The sequence below is a fragment of the Mus musculus genome, chromosome 1 (assembly GCF_000001635.26).
Source record: "Mus musculus strain C57BL/6J chromosome 1, GRCm38.p6 C57BL/6J".
Classification (NCBI taxonomy): domain Eukaryota; kingdom Metazoa; phylum Chordata; class Mammalia; order Rodentia; family Muridae; genus Mus; species Mus musculus.
In genome coordinates this window covers 85,751,948-85,764,829 of record NC_000067.6, presented here as the reverse complement: position 1 = coordinate 85,764,829, position 12,882 = coordinate 85,751,948, and the positions used below count along the sequence as shown (strand labels likewise).

At 46.6% G+C, this 12,882-nt stretch overlaps 1 non-coding gene across 1 annotated transcript; it reads right to left on the bottom strand.

Annotated features, from left to right (window-relative positions):
- Positions 1 to 12,755: 12,755 nt before the first annotated feature.
- On the bottom strand, positions 12,756 to 12,882 carry Mir8096 (microRNA 8096). The gene has a single exon (NR_106172.1). It is a non-coding gene; the product is annotated as a microRNA 8096 (primary transcript).

Here is a 12,882-nt window from a genome sequence, read left to right as displayed (position 1 = left end):
CAAAAAGTTTCCTCTGATCATTTGAGAAGAACCAAGCTTTCTTGGTTTCTTCTTCCTATATTTTCTGCATCATGAGCTCTTCAAACTCAATTAAGGAACTTATTAAAGTCAGCCCTTCATTTCCTCTCCTTTCTAAAGAAACCAGCAACCCCAAGCACACCATTTCTGGCCTCCCTCTGGAACTCACACAGCTGTCTTATGTATTATGGAAGAATGTGAGGTATCTATCTTTCTCTGGTCATCTGTTGTAGGGGGAAAAAAAAACAAACCTATTCCCCTGGAGACAATGCCAGGATATCAGGACACATCTCTAGCGGGCAAGAGCAGGTGCCTTCCTCACAGTTGGTCTCAGTCAGCAGAAAGACCAACGGGATGCTAATGGCGGGGCTGTGGCATTCCCCAGACTCTGCCGTCTGGACATCTGCATAGTGGGGGAAGAAGAAGGATAAATACATTACATTTCTTTTTACCTGTCTAGGTCCTTGAGTGCTTACAGGGCATCCAAGGAGAAGGCTGGAAGAGAAAATTGAGTCTTCTGCTCAGTGGTGGCACTGTCTGGGGGGTGGGGGTGGGGGTGGAGGCGGGGGTGGGGAGTGTAGAGTTCATGGCCATCACGGCTGGCTCCTTGTGCCATATTCTCCCTGACCTCCACTAACTTGCTTAGTAACCCTCACAGGCTCCCTTTGCCCTGCAGTCCATCTCTACTACTCTGAAAGCAGATACGACTGGGAGCTACTGACCATAACTTGTGTGACTTTGGCTCATCTCTGAGAAGTCCCAGCACTTCTATCTGTAAATTAGGGACCATACATATATGCATTATGATCTTTTATGAAGATTATGTTTAGTTTATGTCTGAAAGGTGTTTAGCTCAGTGCCTGCCACTCCAAGAGTGGCTTCTGGAGTAATTCTGACTTTCAGAAGACTGAAGCCAGGGTGGGCTCTGGTGGTGCTCTTAATCCCAGTACTCAGGAGGCAGAGGCAGGCAGATCTCTGTGAGTTCGAGGCCAGCCTGGTCTACAGAGTGAGTTCCAGGACTACACAGAGAAACCTTGTCTGGAAAAACCAAACCAAACCAAGCAGAAAGAGGAGAAAGAAGAGGAAGGAGGAGAAGGAGAGAGAAACAACAGCAGCAGAAGCTGCAGTCATTGCCCCGGTCTAGAACCAACCAACACTCTGTAAGCTCCGTGGCAGGATGAAAAGAGGCGGGGCTTAGGCTGCGGTTGGGGAGCCCACAGAGGAAAGCAGTGGACAAGCAGGAGCTGAGATCTGATATTGCTGCTGTGGTTTGGATATAGGTTAGTCTTGTGGTTTTGCCTGTGCTTGGTAGTGATGCTGGAGTGGTGGAAGCCAGTAGTGGGTGTTTAGGTCACTCCTGCATGGATGGAACTGCAGTAAGGCGCAAGCCCAGCCCCTCAAGCCCGGTTGTTTCCTGCCTTGCCACTGACTGCTCTCTGCCCACCCTGGTGGCCCACCCTGGTGGCACCTACAGCGTTATGGGACAGCCAGATGATCCTTTTCAGAGGCAAGCTCTGGGACTCTAAAGCTACACAAACTTCTGTTTATACAACACTGAGCCTCTGATATCTTAGTTATTTTAACAAGAAAAGAACTAATACACTAGGCACAAATAAACTAGAAATGTGTATCAGAAGGCAAACTGGGAGGATAGGCCAGGGAAGCCTTCACAGATCAGCTAGAGTTAGGGCCTTGATGGGGCTAGAAGACCTGTCTTAAGTAACACCATCTTTTTGAGGCTGAGTTTGAGTTTGTTCAAGATGAGCTAGCCTCGAGCAGACACAGATGACATAGATTTTTGGGACTTTTCTGCTGCCACAAAGGCTAAGTTTTTATGTGGATTTAGTAAGCACCTACTTTGTGAGGATCCCCCACATATGGAAAAACTCTCATAACACCATTGTGGGACGCCTAAGTATGTGCCTGGGGGGCTTGCTGTTTAATATGAATTGTTCTAGAAGCTTCCTTGGGAGATGCTAGGCAGAGCTGAAGAGTCATTTGTTTTCTTCCGAGGAGAACCCAGTTTAGAAGTTTTTCAGAGAAGATCTGGGTTTGGGTTAGTGTGGTTTAGCTCCAATCCCTGACCCTCCTTTATTTTTTTAGTCATGCAAAGTGTCTTTATTTAGAAGAAATACTACTTAGAAAGTTTTGTTTTTTTGTTTTTTTAATTCAAATATCCACCACCGACTCTGTGGCTTTGTGGTTATGTAGAAGTGCACGATTCTTAGGAGAGGCAGCCGGAATATTTGGCGCTGACGTGTCCCAGTGTCTACAGCTCACTCTTGAAATCCTTAAATACAGCTAGAGAGAGAAGACAGCCAACACTGATGGACAGGGTACTGAGCAAAAATAGGGAGCATTTGATACACCCTAGTTTTCATTTTTTCTTTTCTTCTGCAAATAAGAAGGCAGGGAAATTGATTAAACCGGAAAGGAAAAGCAAAGAGTACCCCATCACTAATGCTGGTGTTTTGTTTATTATTTTAAAGATGGGATCTCCAGGCTGGCTCCAAGTTGCTACGTATCTGAAAACAACCTTAAGCTTCTGATCTTCCTGCCTCTACTTCCCAAGTTGCTAGCCCATAAGCTTGTGCTACCTCGCTTGGCTCTGGTTGGTCCTTCAGGGCTTTAGCCTGGGTACTCCCATTCCCTCTTTTGCATGGACCAAAGAGATCTTTTCATGTACAGTTTTATAGCTCTTCATACTCTTTTGCTCTTCCAACACTGAAGCATTCCAGCCACCTAATAAAAGCCCCATTTTCTATTTTCCACCTTGGGGGATCCCCTCTCTGCCTCTGGTTTTAATTTTTAGATTATCTGAGGCCCTGCTTTACCCTGCCCCAGCCAACATGGAAACAGAGGGGCAGTCCCTGAAGGAGGATGTCAATGTCAAGTCTCTAAAGATCTGCTGATGTGTGTCAGAATGGCTAAGATCAGCAGAACAAGCGACAGCTCATGCATTGCTGGTGGGAGTGCAAACTGGTACAGCCACTATGGAAATCAGCATGGCGTTTCCCCAGGAAGCTGAGCATTGCTCTACCTCAAGATCCAGCTATACCGCTCTTGGGCAAATACCCAAAAGATGCTTCATCCTACCACAAAGACGCTTGCTTGCTTGTGTTCATTGCTTCTCTGTTGATAATAATTGGAAAGAACTTAGATGTCACTCAACAAAGAATGGATTTTAAAAATGTACTTTTACACACTGGAACACTACTTAGCTTTAAAAAAAAAGACATCATGAAATTTACAGGTAAATGGATGGAACTATATGTAAAAAAAAAAAAAAATCCTGAGTAAGGTAGCCCAGACTCAGAAAGACAAATATGGTAGATATTTGATTACATGTGGATATTAGCTGCTAAGTCAATGATATCTAAGCTATAATTTGTAGAACCACGGAGGGTCATAAGTATAGTGTAAAGGACTAGAGGGGACAGATACCTCTTGTTATAAAAAGAATACAGAATAGATAGTTATGGGTGGATGAATGGGGGAGGGCTGGAACTAGAAGATATGGAGAGACAGCTAAAATTCAGGGCCATTTGAGGGGTAGCATGGAAGCCTAATACAGCAGAAACTTCCTAAAATATATACACAAAGCTTTCTAAGTGAAATCAGCAAACAATTGGGGAGACAGCTTTCCAACTGGCCATCTCTTGTCAACAAACAAAGCTTCCAGTACCTTTAGTTACGAATTGAGTTGTTGGTCAAAGGGGTCTCATGGGAAGCCCAAAACAACCCAGGTTGTTATCAAGAGTACAGGTTGCTTTCCACAAACTGACAGCGAGGCTCCATTGCTGATGACAGCACCCATACAACTCTTGAACATGGAGAAGTCAAGCTGGTGCCTACATATCTTGAGTGCGCTGGACTCGACCAGCAAGAATGACGCTGCAACAGGATCTGTCTGCACACATTTATTGGGAGAGCTTGATTGCAGAGGCGAAGAGACCCCGAGCCCAGAACTGGTGCTGCTTATATAGGCTTAGGAGAGGCATGTCTCACACCCGGATTGGTTATGCACTAAGCCTCATTTGCATGTTTCTCATCTGATTGGCTACTCTCTGTACCTCACAGAGCCTCATTATCATACCTCATTTGCATGTCTCACGTCTTATTGGTTATACTCTCAAAGCCTCATTATCATGCCCGGGCCAGGCAGTGTCTTTGCAAAAAACTTTACTGCATATGTACACATTGGTTGTTTGTCCAAACTTATGCGTGGTGGCCAGCAGTTGTCAGCGCCACTCTGCAACGGCACATGTGGCTTCCCACATACTTAGAGCCTTCACCCCGACCTTCTAGCATCTTTGGTATAGGAAGGTACTCTGCGTGCCACTAAAAGAGAATTGTAAACACCAAGCCAGCTACAAACCCTTTGATCTACAATAGTGTTCTGTCTACAAAATGTGCTAGGGCAATGGTGGCACAAAGCTTGTGGGAGTGACCAACCAGTGTCTGAGTTGTCTTAAGGTCCTCTCCAGGAGATGAAGCCATACCTGAAACTTGGAGTGACCAAGACCAGAGGCTAGATATCCCAGGGACCTAAGATAAAATAAAAACCAAATGCCACTGGTCTAAAACTACAAGAACAGCAAAAATGTAGTGACAAATTGACTCCTAATGATATTCAAATATATGAAAATATAAATATATATGAATATGCATATATATTTATAAGTACATATCATATATATATATTCATAAATCTGTGCCTTGCTCAGCCATCATCAGAGAAGCTTCTTCCTTTTGCAGAAGATGGAAACAAACACAGAGACTCAGAGCCAGGCCTTATTTAGAGAGTGAGAGGCCTTGGAATGCTCAGCTGGAAATGGGATATCTCTGTCAACTCCCTCCCCTCAGTGGTCAGGGAACCCCATGGAAGAGGATACAGAAAGAGTGTAAGAGCCAGGAGGGATGGAGGACACCAGGAAAGCAAGGCCTCTGCACCAACAAGAGCAAAGCTCATATGAACTCACAGAGACCTTAGGGGTGTAGAAACAAGTGGGTTTCTGATTCTCTTCTTCTTCTCTTCTTCTCTTCTCTTCTCTTCTCTTCTCTTCTCTTCTCTTCTCTTCTCTTCTCTTCTCTTCTCTTCTCTTCTCTTCTCTTCTCTTCTCTTCTCTCCTCTCCTCTCCTCTCCTCTCCTCTCCTCTCCTCTCCTCTCCCCTCCCCTCTTTCTCTCTCTCTCTCTCTCTCTCTCTCTCTTGCTTGCTGGTTTATCATGACAGGGTTCTCTGTATAACAGTACCACTATCTCAGCACCACGCCTGGCTAGATCTCTGATTCTTGGGCCTTCTCCTGGGCGGCTCTTTTTCTTCTGTTGGTTCTGTCCAATTTGGATAGGGTAGTTCTTTCTTCATCTTATTATATGTTAATATTATCTCTCAGAAGCCTGCTCTTTTCTAATGAGAAACAGAAAGGGGGGGAGATAGGGAGGAACTTTGAGAAGTAGGGGGAGGTGTGCTCATCATCTGGATGTATTATCTAAGAGAAGAATCTATTTTCAATAAAAGGAAGATAAAATAAAAATTAGTGTTTAAAAAGAAGAGTTCTAGGTGTGGATTCTTTAGGGAACATAAAGCATGAACTTCAAGACTGCCTGAGCAAACACTTGTAGTACTGAATCTGAGGCACACACACACAGAGGGAGAGAGAGAGAGAGAGAGAGAGAGAGAGAGAGAGAGAGAGAGAGAGAGAGAGAGAGAGAGAGAGCTCGGACAGGGGCCCCTCAGAAGGGTGGGGGTGGGGCCAGACTTACTCAGAGTCTGTCAGTCTATTGATAGACTTCTTGGGTGATTTAAAGCCTGGACTCTTTTGACCTTACAGTACTTGCTAACTTTAGCCTTACCCTCCAGGAGTATTTTCATGGCGCACTGCGTATTAAAGTGCTCATTCATTCATTCCATGCGACTCACTGGGGCTTATTTTGGTTCTAGCACTGTGCCAGGGCTAGGGACACAGGACTTCACTGTGACTTCCAAACCAGGGATCTTTGTGAGGTGGCAGCTAGAGGAGAGAGGAAGGTGAAAGGGAGACAGATTAGACAGAGAGGGAGCACTTTGAGGGGACCGAGGTGGAGGACGCCATGAAAGAAGGTACCCACTGATCCGCACGCATTTTCCAGAATAGAGGAGCTTAATGGGCTTTGTTTGGGCTGTGAAAACTTTATAATTAGCCCAACCAGCTGGCCCAGGCTGGGTGGAAGACTCCCCCACACTCCCTTTGCCTCCTCTGGTTTCAGAAATAGCAAGTTCATGCAGGCACGGTGTGCTTTGCCCAGGCAGAGCAGGCTACCCGGGACTGGCTGGCGGGGGCAGGCAGCTCCCAGCAGGGATGTGGGATTCCATCTGAGGGGAGGGGGTGGGGGGCAGCCCTGCAGTGTCTCGCAAGAGGGAAGAAGAGCCTCTGCCCTTCCCCTCTCATTCCTGACACTCGGTCTTCTACTTCCTCTTTCTCTTTTTCAGGTGTGATGGGCAGATGCTATGAGGGGCAAGCTCAGCTTCCAGGGACAGTGGGAAGCGCTAACCGCAAAGCTTGCCTTCACCCACTTTCCTTGGGCTAGACCTTTCACAACTCTGCCTGAAACCTGTTCTGCTTGAGCCCAACACCAAATCTGCCAGGCTCTTTCTGTCACTGGGCCTTACAAGTTGCTTAGAAGCTCTCAGATACCATTGAGATGCAGAAGCTGGTTTGAGTGGGTGAGGAACACCCGTGTGTGTACTTGTGAGTAGGTGGGAAAGGGGTGTCCCTGCCCGGGGTTGCTGGCAGTCATGAGGATGAGTAATGGGGATATGGAATATCTGTCCCCACATCAGACAGTCATGGCCTGGTTCCACCTCCCAAATTGTTGCTGTGGTTTAGATATGGTTTGTCCCCAGGAAAACTTACACTCAGGCTTGGTCCCAAAAGTGGAACCTTCAGGAGACGATTGGGTCATCAAGGAGGATTACAGCCCTGGAAGGAGTTCTCTCAGAAGATCAGTTACCACAAGAGCTACTTGGTGTGAAGCAGCAGTGTCCTTGGTGTGTAGCCTCGTCCGTGTGTGACCACTTGCCCTTTCACTGTCTACCATGAGTTGAAGCACCAAGCCTTTGCCAGAAATGAAGAAGGCAGTGCCAGGGACATTCTCTTGAGATTTCTAGCCTGGCAATCATGAGTACACATTGACCCAGGCTCAAGTGTTCTGTGACAGTGGCAGAGACAGATCAAGATAAATACTCAGAGTGGCCCCACGTCTTTTCACCCTCCTCCAGTTTCAGGTGCTCCTTCCCTCCTCCTCCCCAGATAACTAACACCAATATAGTGGTGGTTCACCCTCATAAGTGAACCTGACTGGAGCCTCCAAGGAGGCATGCCTGTAAGGAATCCCTAGCCAGGTTTGATGAGGAGCCTTGAATGTGGACACTGGGGTCTTGCACTGAAAAGAGGGAAAGGAAAAAGCCATTGGAGCACCAGGATCCAATGCTCTCAGATTCCTGACCACAAATGTGACGAGACCACCTGCCTCTGCCTCCCAAGTGCTGGGATTAAAGGCGTGTGCCACCACCGCCCAGTGTTTTATTATTTTTATTTATATTATGTGAATGAGGATTTGCCTATGTGTATGTATGTGCGTCATGTGTGTGCAGTACTAACAAGGGCCACAGGAGCGCATTAGCCACTGTGTGGTTGCTGGGAACCGAACCTGGACCTTTTAAGAGTAGCAAGTATTCTTAATTGCTGAGCCATGTCCCCAGTCCCCATCCTTCCTTCTTTAAGTTGCTTTAGCAGGCATTTTGTCACAGAGGTAAGAACAATAACTGATACTAATAAATGCCACAGGTGGCCACTGGATCCCTCATTGGCAATAGTGCTAGAAGTTTCTGGAAAATGAAGTGCAGCTGAGCATGGTCAGTGGGACCCAGGAAGTCCTCCCAAGAAGGTATGAGGGAAGCAGAGCCTTGTGAGAAACTAGTCTGCCTCTATGTGCACTCTTGTCCCTCCCCGGCCCTGGTGCCCAGTCTCCTACGTACATAGAAGCAGTTCACTGAAACGCTGGCTAGGGCTTCCCTTCCCAACTGACTTCACCCTCCTTCCACCACAACCCTGTGGTTGTCCAACCTGGCTTTGGAAATTAGGTCAAGCCAAAAATGGCCTCTTTTGGGAGAGTCTTCAATGGGTAATAAGTTGGCTGCTTATATTAAACACATTTCAGTGGATGGGTGGGTGGGGACCACAGTAAATTTCTTTTTTTTTTTAACTTGTTGAATCAGTTTCACAGAAAGTCAGACTTTCTGACTTCTCTCGAGGTTCTGTAGAGCCACAATGACCTTTGGGGGCTGCCCCTAGAGCCAGTCTCCCTCTTACTTTCCAGATCTTATCTTTCTCTGAAAGTTGAGTTCTTTCCTCTCCCAATTCTTATGTTAAATGCCTCATTTCTATGCCTGAGCATGCCATCCAGGGAAATAGGATTATTCAGATGAGATCAGCTTGGAATAGTATGGACCCCTGTAGAGAACATAGACACACAAAAAGGGAGAAAGCTATGTGGAGGTAAAAGCAGAGACCAGAACAACATTTCTACAGGCCAAGGAGTACCAAAGATTGAAAATAATAATAACAATAATAATAGTAATAATAATGATAATAATAATAATTTAATAATGATGATGATAATAATGATAATAATGATGATGATAATAATGATAATAATAATAATAATAATAATCCTGGAAGCCAAGAGAGTCTCCTGGGATGAGTCCTTCCCAGCATTCTCAGACGTGTGGCCCAACACACATCTCCATCTCAGATCGCCTGCAGAGCTGTAGTGGGTTCCTGCTGGTCTTGAATTACCTAGCACATGGTACTGGTGAAGCAGTCCTAGGAAACTAGACCAGCCCCACCGCTCACTCGTATTTGGTAGCTAGATGGTTACCTGTCCTGCCTGGGCCCCAGATATACTTGCATTCTCACCTGCTGTTATAGAACTATGTCTTCTTTACAGTAGATGTGCTGTGGTCTTGATTCATGGAAGGGAACATTCACAAGATCAGGTATATCAGCATTCCCTTAAGGAAGGTGTGTGTGTGTGTGTGTGTCTCTCTCTCTCTCTCTGTGTGTGTGTGTGTGTGTGTGTGTGTGTGTGTGTGTTCATATCATCACATGGATTCTGCTTATGCTCCCAGCCTACCTCCGAGTTGCATGTAATTCTACTTCAGTGCATGTGACCTAGACAGTTGCTAGACTTGCAGTGATTCCCAACCTGCGAACTGTGACCTCTCTGGGAGCCAACAACCTTTTCACAAAGGTCTTTAACTAAGGCTGTCTGCAAATCAGATATTTATGTTACAATTCATAGCAGTGGCAAAATTATAGTTATGAAGTAGCAATAAAAATGACTTTATGGTGGATGTCACAACGCTAGGAACTGTATTAAGGGGCTGGCGCATCAGGAACGTTGAGAATCAGTGCTAGAGGGTTTAGGAACAGAAGGTAGTCTGGAGTGGGGAACACCCATAGTGCAGCTTTTATGAATTATCACATAAATTGGGGTGGGGCTTTTTGTTTATGTAGCTTCCCAAGTAACCTAAGTCCCTGTAAATAACCCCAATAATTTCATTGGTTCACCAAGATGGATTTGAATGACATGGTGATTTCTTTGGTCACACAACATATGAGTCAATTCCTTTAGGTCAGAGGATGATGTCCCCATGTCTGTAGTCTTGAGAGGTCAAGAGGGAGGTGATCTGGAGAGTAAAGACCTGGAAGAGGTAGTGTCCCCAAACTGCAAGGGCTCATTATCCCACAGTATTGGGGGGAGGTGACCAGAGTCCCCAGCAGAGGACTGAGTGAAATGTGGCCCAGATTTGGCAGCAATTTCTAAACTGAGAAGGACACGGGGAACCACATACAGTATCTTAGATGTTAACGAAGCTGTGGAAACTGTCAAATCGAGGCCTTCCCAGGAGTTCCAGGTATACATGCATCCTAGACTCTGTTGTAAGGATGACGAGAGCCCAAAGTTGTGGGAAGAAAGGAAGCCAAGGCCAGCCTCAGAATGCAAGGGCTTGAGAGCGTTAAGGGCAAATAAATGGCACTTATTCTCTTAGCCTGAAGAGGCTAAGGAAGCAGACTGGGGCAGCAGAGCAGCTTTAAAATATCAACAATAACAACACACATGGCCTCACAGCCAAGGTCGACCTTAGACTTCTATCCTCTTTTTCTTTTCTTTCCTCTCCTTTTCTCATCTCTTCTCTTCTTCTTCTTCTTCTTCTTCTTCTTCTTCTTCTTCTTCTTCTTCTTCTTCTTCTTCTTCTTCTTCTTCTTCTTCTTCTTCTTTTTAAAAGCTTTATTTATTTATTAATTATATGTAAGTACACTGTAGCTGTCTTCAGAAACTCCAGAAGAGGAGTCAGATCTCATTACGGATGGTTGTGAGCCACCGTGTGGTTGCTGGGATTTGAACTCAGGACCTTCAGAAGAGCAGTCGGTGCTCTTACCTGCTGAGCCATCTCACCAGCCCCTCTTCTTTTTTCTTTCTTTCATTTTTATTTTTGAGACAGCGTTTCTCTGTGTAGCCCTGCCTTGCTTGGAACTCACGCCGCAGACTAACCTCGAACTCACAGAGATCCCCATGCATCTGCCTCCAGAGCGTTGGATTAAAGGCTTGGCCTTGAATTTCTAATCTTTCTGCTACCTCCTCCCAGGTGCTGGAATCACAGGCATGTACCACTAACCTGTTTTAAGTGAGGTTATGGTGTTGGGGACTGAGCCCAGAAACATCTTCACGTTATGGGAACACATTCCAAGGAGCTACCTTCTCTGCCCCAGGAGTAGGTGCTCTCACTGAGACCACCGACTTCTCCACAAGCGAAGCTTCTCCATGCACGCTGCCTCACAACACCACTCATCTCCTTCTTAGCCTCTGCTCCAGTTGGGAGTTTCTGCTTAGTGTATCTCCCTCCTCTTCAGGGTGGTTTGAGAAGGCAAGTCTGAGGGACAAGCCATGTCACCTCTTGCAGAGGGTTCAGTAAGTTGGTTAAGCCCACTGCCCACTCCATCAGCCCCCTGGGTTTTCCTAGCTCCTCTGTCCCTTCAATTCAATTGTTCATGTGCATAGCACAGGATAAAACAGACCCGGTCCTTTTCACACATCATGGATCCCTCTTGCGCCTGGTGGTGACACACGTAGTTATGGAGCAAGGAAAGCAGGCAGGGAGAGGCAGGACTGGGAGCCATTTTTATTAGCACAGGGAGGCTAAGAAAGCCTCTGATCAGTGCCAGGCAAGGTCTGAAGGGTGAGTCACCCCAGGGCTTTTGGGCAGAAGATGGGGTCAGTGCAAAGGTCCTGCAGCAGGACAATATTCACCACGTTCCCAAATGGCTAGAGCTGTCCCATGGTTGGATGTTCACGATGTGTGACTAATGCCACCATCAATCACAACAATAGGGAAACACTGCTGTTTCGAGGCAGCAGAGCTGAGCACCCAGGAGGGAGACCAGGTAGGGGCTTTTACGGATAATTCAGGTGGATGGTAACACATGTCTAGACCTGAGTGTGATTGTGGAGGCAAGAGAGGCGGGACAAGCAGACCTGGAAGTAGGAAGAGGTCTCCTTGTGGAGGAGTGGTTCAAAGGGTATAGGAGTTGAAGGAGAGTGAAGGGAGGGGGATCAAAATACATTATATACTTACATGAAATTGTCAAAGGATAAACAGAAAGAATTAAAAAACAAAACAAAATCTCAATCAAGAACTGGAGAGATAACAGAGCAGTCAGGAATACCTACTAATCCTACAGAAGATCCAGGTTCGGTTTTCAACATCCACATTAACCAACTGTAACTCTGGTTACAGTAGGGGCTCTGATGCATCGTGTCTACCTGTATGCATATGGTGCACAGGCACACACACACACACACACACACACACACACACACACACACACAAATTTAAAAAACAATACAAAACAAAACAACCCAAAGAGCCCTCATGTGTTGAATGCCCTGCTCCCAGTGTTTAAGTATGGCGGTACACGGCCTATCTTGAAGGAGGCTCAGTGAGCTCCCTCAGGTGGACTTAATCTATGAGTCTGCTACCTGGGTAAGAAGAGGAGCTTAGGGTACAGATGCACACAGAGGGAAGACCACATGAACACTCGGGGAGAAAGCAACCGGAGGCCTGGGGGTGGGGGGAAACAGCATGTTGAGTACTTGAGCTCAGCAGTGCAGGCTTCCCCATCAGGGAAAAGGCAGTCGATTAGGCAGGCCTAGGTTACTGCTGCTCTGCTCGCTATGTCTATGTCTGTGTCTAGCTCCCTTGAAAGGACTTTGCCTAGCTAGTTGCAGTTGATCCTAACCACAGCCCTCAGAGATATATGCTCATTTCTCAGATGCAGAAGTGGAGCTCTGGAAAGTGGTGACGGAGGAAGGCCTGGGGGAAGGTGAGCACGCAGGGAACAAGGCCTTATGGGAAGGGTGCTGCCAGCTTGACTTCTGAATCTCCTCTTTATCTGCAGCCAGTAGAAGGTCAGACCTGTCTCTTCTCACCCTGCCCCTCAGAAGGCCAAGGTTGGATCCCTCTGCCCTCTCATGGACCACAGTGTGCCTGTGTCTGTGTAGGGCCTGTGGTCTTATGTTAGGTCCTGTGTTAACCCCAAAGCACTAGTCTCTAATTTCAGACACTGAGATCAGTGGGGGTGGGGAGGAGAAAGGCGGCTTTGGGTGGGAAGGGTATGTGAGTGTCTCAAAGCTGCGGTTCTCAGGCACAGACTTGCAGACCTGCTGGGGAGGCAGGGTAGCAAGAAGAGTCTGCGAGGATTCCTGTACTCTTCAGCTACCGTGCCCAGTCAAGTCACGGCCTTGAGTTCTTACTGAGACCT